Genomic DNA, 6,721 nt, shown 5'->3' with positions numbered 1-6,721 from the left:
CATGAGATTTTGTATGTATTTAGTCAACCATCCCAATAAGATAGAAAAAATTTCAAACTATGTTTGTATTCATCAAATTGTCCTTGACTAGAGGTTTGGGTTTGTTTCATTTCACACAAAGATTTTCATGGGCTTGACTAGAGGTTTGGGCTTTGTTTCATTTTACACAAAGAAGGATTGGGCTTAACTAGAGGCTTGGGCTTGTTTCATTTAACACAAAGGTTTTGTTGGAAATTCAAGGAATTTTTTTAAATTTAAAAGACCAATATAGGGAGTGCTTATGTTAAGAAGTATGATTATTTGTGATTGACTTTTCCTGGTATTGATTCCTTACTACATTGAGCTATTTCAAGCAAGAGAAAAGTGTTAGAAAGCAATCTCATTGCATACACCCATTCTAACTATTTTTTAAAATCAAAACTCATGCCTTGTATGTTTGAGTGTGTTTTTTGAGGGAGCTTGGTGGAGGGAGATTTTAATGGCAACTCCTCTCTTAAAAATGTGGATATTCTCTCTCTAGTCCCTCCGCCACTACCTCCAACCGAGCCCACCACTACCTCCTTTAACCTCCACCACCCAACCCACTTTCTCCCCTCTAGCCCAACTTAGCTCCTCCCTTCTCTCTCTCTCTCTCCAACCCTCTTCCCCCTCTCACTCTTTCTCCCTTATCCACCCTCCCTCTCAATCTCTCTCCTTCCCTCTATCTCTATCTCTCTCAACCTCATCCCTTTCTCTTTCCCTCTCTCAATCTCATCCCTTTCTCTCTCCCTCTCTCTTTCCTTCTCCCTCTCCCACCCTCTTCCCTCTCTCCTTATCCCAACCTCGTCCTTTCTCCCTGTCACTCTCCCACTCACCTCGTTATTTTGCATTGTTTATTGTTTTTTATGACATGAATTCACATGCAAGGGCATCCAATGACATGTGTAAGCATGCAATAACGTTCAACTCTCCTCAAGTGCATGAATGACATGAAATCACATGCAACACTATGCATTATAAAGTAGTACCATGCAATGAAATGCAATTGCATGCATATGTAATAACATCCCAATGCTATGCCATGCCATGCAATGCAATGTATTGCAATGGCTGATACATGCATTGGTATGCGGGATAGAGCAAGTAAAGAGAGAAAGAAAGTAAGATGAGGAGAGAGAGAGAGAGAGAGAGAGAGAGAGAGAGAGAGAGGATGGGAGAGTGGGAGGGAGTGAAAAGGACTTGTGGGAAAAAAATAATTTTATTTTCCAAAAGAAATTACATCGGGATCACATACTATTTTCTAAAAACAACAAACAATGTAAAATTTGACAAGGCAAATTATTAGTTAAAAGAAGAATTTATTCCAGAAAGGTTGTTACATCATCCTTACATACTGTTTACTAAAGACAACATGACATCTTCACGTAACTACATAAGGGTTTCTGCAATTAAGTACTTGTAAGGGCTATAGCCTACAATACTGTTGACTAATAGGGAGTGTGTTTTTTGAGGGAGCTTGGTGGAGGGAGCTTTTACTAACAACTCTTCTCTCTTAAAAATGTGGACATTCTCTCGCCAACCCACCCACCACTATCTCCTACAACCTCCACCACCACCTCTCAGTCCAACCCACTTTCTCCCCTCTAGCCCAACTTAGCTCCTCCCTTCTCTCTCTCTCTCTCTCTCTCTCTCTCTCTCTCTCTCTATCTATCTATCTATCTATCTATCTATCTCTAATTCTACCAACCTTGTCCTTTCTTTTGGGTACTCACATGTGCACAAAATATTACACATACTCTCTCTCTCCGAACCTTGTCCTTTATTTCTCCCTCTCCCTCCCTCTCACCTTTTCCCACCCTCTTCCCTCTCTCCTTCATTGCCCTCTCCCTCACTATTCCTATGCATAATCTTTCCTTCCCTCTCCCCCTCACTCTTCCTATACATCATCTCTCCTTCTGTCTCTCTCACTCTTTCTCCTTTTCCCACCCTCTCTTCCTCTCTCCTTCCCTTTCTCTCTCCCCCTCTCCCACCCTCTTCCCTTTCTCTCTCCCACACTCTTCCCTCTTTCTCTCTCCCCTCCCACCTTCTTTTTTAAAATCATAAGCTTCCCTCCCCCCTCCATCAAGAGAGAGAGAGAGAGAGAGAGAGGGACAGAGAGTCGACATAATTATTTGAGAGGGAGAGGGTGAGAGACAGCGAGAGAGAGTGATAGAGAGAAAAACATGACAACACTACATCCTCAAGATTGAGGTTACTGTTTCCAAGTGGAAGTAAAACCAAGTTCATTCACATACAACTTCCAAATACAACTCTTCTATCATAACTATTATACACCATCAAAATATGAAGGATGGTTGTGGGTGGTATACTCTAGTAAGAAGGCTTAGCTAAATGGTGGTTAAAAAAGTTGTATGGAGGTTATCTCTATATTTATAGTCGTGGGAGAGGTGTACTCTACTTTTGCACTAAACAAAAGAAATCACCTTTCTTCTTTTTTAATGTAAATAATACAGGCATCTTTCTGCAAAATCCTACACCCCAATAATGAAGGCATATTTTTGTACTTTTTTGGGGAAGAGCAAGTATGTATTGTTTTTTTTATACTTCCCATTTCAGATAAGGATTCGTATGCTTCATACACATAGGTTCTCATAACGTGAAAACCGTTCATTGCATGCACTTCAAGAATATTGCACGTCTCTATGCGCATGTGCATGTCATTGGATGCCTTTTCATGTGACTTCACGTCATAAAAAACAATGAACGATAGAAAATTAAAAAGGATAATATTGCTGCCAATTGTGGAAAAAAGATAATTTTATTCCCCTAAAGAAATTACATTGGTATCATATATTATTTCATAAAAAATAAAAAATAACTTAAAATTTGAAAAGGTGATAATAAAAATGATAAGGTGATTTATAGTTAAAAGAAGACTTTATTCGAGAAAGGTTGTTACATCATCCTTGCAGGCGAAGACTAAAGACAACATGACAGCCTCACATAACTACATAAGGGTTCCTATAACTAAGTACTTGTAAGGGCTAAGGCCTTAAATACTATTTACAAAAGATAACTTTCCATAACTACATAAGGGTGCTTTTATGGGCTACTCTATTCTTCAACTCCTCTCAAAGGGACTCCTCCTTTTCTTCAGCAATGTAACCGTAACCCTGTCAAGTGCCGATAGCGCTTCCAATCTTTATATTCCAAACATATAGATCTCCAAAATCGATGGGCTCATCCGCTAGGATCTTGCTCCAAAGATTACGGGCCTTTGTTGTGATTTTCAGATGTTCTTTCACATCTCCACCTGACTTTGTGCACAAATATTTGCAAACAACATCTAGGGTATCCTTAAGAGTACAATTGGGACCATTTGAAGAAGACATAATGAGATCAACAAAGATAGAGGATGACAGAGAAGGTGAGGGTTGGTGAGGTAGAGAATGATGGTGAGGGAGAGTGAAGTGAAGAAGGATAAATAGGGAGGTAGAGAAATACAATAAGAGAGAGAGGCAATGAGCTATGGGAGTGAGGGTTGAAGTAAGAGCAAGGGGGTCATATTTATAGATACATCATGCTAAAAGCACAAAGGGATTTTACACTATATTTAAGAAAATTGATGTAGAAATCAACATTAAGGAGACCTTAAAATAATAAATGAATATATTCCAACCATCGACATACAACCATATGAATTATCCTACTAAGACATTTAAAAAACGAAAAGTAAATAGACATTCATAGAGAGTTAATAGAACCATGATATTAAGGACATTTTATTATCACAAAATGAAGGACATTTTTAAAATAACAATATAATGTCATTAATAATCAAGGTCCTTTTTAGATTGTTCACCTTTTTGCTGAACATTCTCATTAGATCCTCCTTTTTTAGAGTGGGTTGATGTATAAACATATTATGGTTTGCATCTAGCCCAAAAATGCACAAATACACAAAATAAAGGTTCTTGCATACACAATATGGTACACTAGTCCCTACCCTGATTTGAAAATCGGTTGATGTGCATGAGCGATTCTTTCCTATAGTCACCCAGTATTTTTCATTGCGTGGTAGTGATTCCTCGGTCTCAATTACAAACACTTCCATCTACCCAACCTTAATGACCAAATGCTCAAAGATCGTAATTGTGCTTAAAATTGCCGAATCTATTCTCTTGGCTACCATATTCGATATGCCACTTTTTTACTTTGTTGACTGTAATGGGCTACATCATTTTCTTCTTGGCATAGTTCCTTTTGCAATGTAGTCCACCAGCCCTCCAATGCTCGGACTTATCCACTATAAGGTTTGTACCTCATCCAATTGGCCATACAACCGGGGGTCTAGCAGGTGATTATCAGATAGTATTACATACTCTCCAAGTATGATCCACGATGTTGTTACAAAATCACATGAACTGATGCCTCTGGCTCCTTGACCACTCTCTCATAACATAGAAAGATGGAGTTAGAACATCTTGCCCATAGTTCTTGATTCTCTTCTTACACTTGCCATCTTGGCCACCTAAGGATCCTTGGTAAGTGACCTTGTTGTGTAGTGGTGTTCGACGTATAGCCCACATTGATTCATGTATGTAATTCTCCACAATTTTCTACACCTCTGCTTTAGATTGCTAATCCCTTTACATTGTGCTGTGGCCACCTTCTACCTTGTTTATTGTGTGGTTGGTTTTCTGTGACATACTTTGGACGATGTGATGAGTTGTCTTCCTCAAGATTTATAACTGTGGGTTTTTTATGTCGGCTAACTGTAATGTTATCACCAATATAGTTTGGTTGCACATGCATTGGTGTGCCACACCCACTGCTTCCCCCACCAATTTGCTAGTTGGTTAACGGACTTGGAGCTTTTGATATTCTAGACTTCTCCATCAACTTTGTTATTATAGGGCCTACTCTATGATATTTACCTTGCATGAATGCATGCTTCTTTGTGGATTGCAAGAGGGCATTAGGAAGATCTGAAATAACAGTATCATATAAAGAGATGGTTCCCTTGAAACCCTCTCCTACTAACCAACTTGCATGTTTAGTTTCTACTAGATTGGTGGTCAACATCTACGACAAAGTGGCATCATCCACATCCTACAAGATATTAACTTAATTGAAGAGAATCAAAGTTGTAAGCTTCAACCACATTCCATAACAAAAGATTAATTTAACAATTCAAATTCCAAATGCAAGCTATGTGTTTTCAAAACTAAGAAAGTAATACTTACCCCTACAAGGTGCTTCCTCCAATGGGGATATCTAGTATGCCACCAACTAAGACACCAATCCATGGCTGGTAAGTTTGCATTAGCAACTTTACCATTCATCCACCAATAATCTAATGTGTCTATATTTCAAAAGTGCCTCTTCTTCACTCAATGCACAATGCCACTAACGGCATAGTCGCTTGTGATCTTCTTGAATATTCATGACTACATACTGTATTGTATGGATGTCAAGCTTTGTTCCCAATGAAAAAGACATGAACAATCACACCCTTCCAATGTATTCTCTGATCCATTGTTATAAACTATCTTTACTACCCTGTAGTTGGTTCCACCCTCATCAACCACCATGAAGCTTAAAAAATCTGGCTTGGGAAAGCCTTTGTGCACCACAACATTAATCATCTCCCAAAATAGAACTTATGTCACTGTGTCTTCCTCTTTCATGTTGCAAGACGCAATTGTCATAAGCTCTTGCAAGCTGCATTCCATCATATAACAATTGTAAAATAGCTAAAACACAAGATCAAATTGTACCTTGGATTGTATACACGAGAAGCCATTGTTGTCCATCCCTACATATGCTTGACGTGATAAAAACAAACCAAAGCCCTTCTCAAATCACCTTCTCTTGTTTGGCGTATACAGTTCACCAGATCTAAACCTGATGCGAGCCATGTGGGGGTGGTTGACAGTTTGAACACGTAACATCGCTTTGACTCATCCAAAGTTTGCCCAGGAAAATGACTACCATGGAAGAACTCAAAGGTGCTTTGTCTCTTAAATTCTAGGATACTAGGCTTTGCACCTTACACTATACCATTGATTCTAGAAGTACGTACCATCCTCCTAAATCTACAAGAGAATTGAACAACTTAACAAACTATGTAAACTTAAGTTAATAAGAACAATTAAAAAAATTAAAATCAATATGGAGTAAACATTAACTTTGACATTAAATTAGGGAATGCATGTGTTCCAATAATAGTGACAACTCCTTGTTGCTAATATTTGATCCATCCTTTGTATGCTTCCTAGCATCCGCATCCAATGTTTGGTGATATCCATTTGTGTCTTCCTTGGACCACTAGCCACCTCTAAAATTGCCTCTTGCACAAGTTCTCTTATCTTTCTCAAATGTGCCCCTTTGCACCTCATGCAAATGTTCCCCTTGATGTATCATTAAGTTGGTCATATGTGGGTCATTAGGCATATAATAGTACATTGTAGCACCACACATGCTTCTACATACAAGTTTGTTCTTGTAGTAGAAACAAACAAGAGAGCATATCCATCCATAAGCCCAATAATGCGAGAAGCTTCTGTGTCAGCTTGCCTATTATTTTAAAAAATACAAAGTCCCAATAAATACTCTTATTAATCAACGTTTAGTGAAATTGAGCTAATATAATAAGCTTACCAATCCATGATGTTGTATTCGATGTGCCACTCATAGTCTTGCTTCCACACAAGGCATAAGGGAATTCAAACAAGCCTCC

This window comes from Cibotium barometz, chromosome 12, assembly GCF_041138505.1.
Source record: "Cibotium barometz isolate CiBa-2024 chromosome 12, ASM4113850v1, whole genome shotgun sequence".
Lineage (NCBI taxonomy): Eukaryota > Viridiplantae > Streptophyta > Polypodiopsida > Cyatheales > Cibotiaceae > Cibotium > Cibotium barometz.
The sequence above is the reverse complement of the archived record's forward strand: the minus strand, read 5'-3'. Positions refer to the sequence as shown.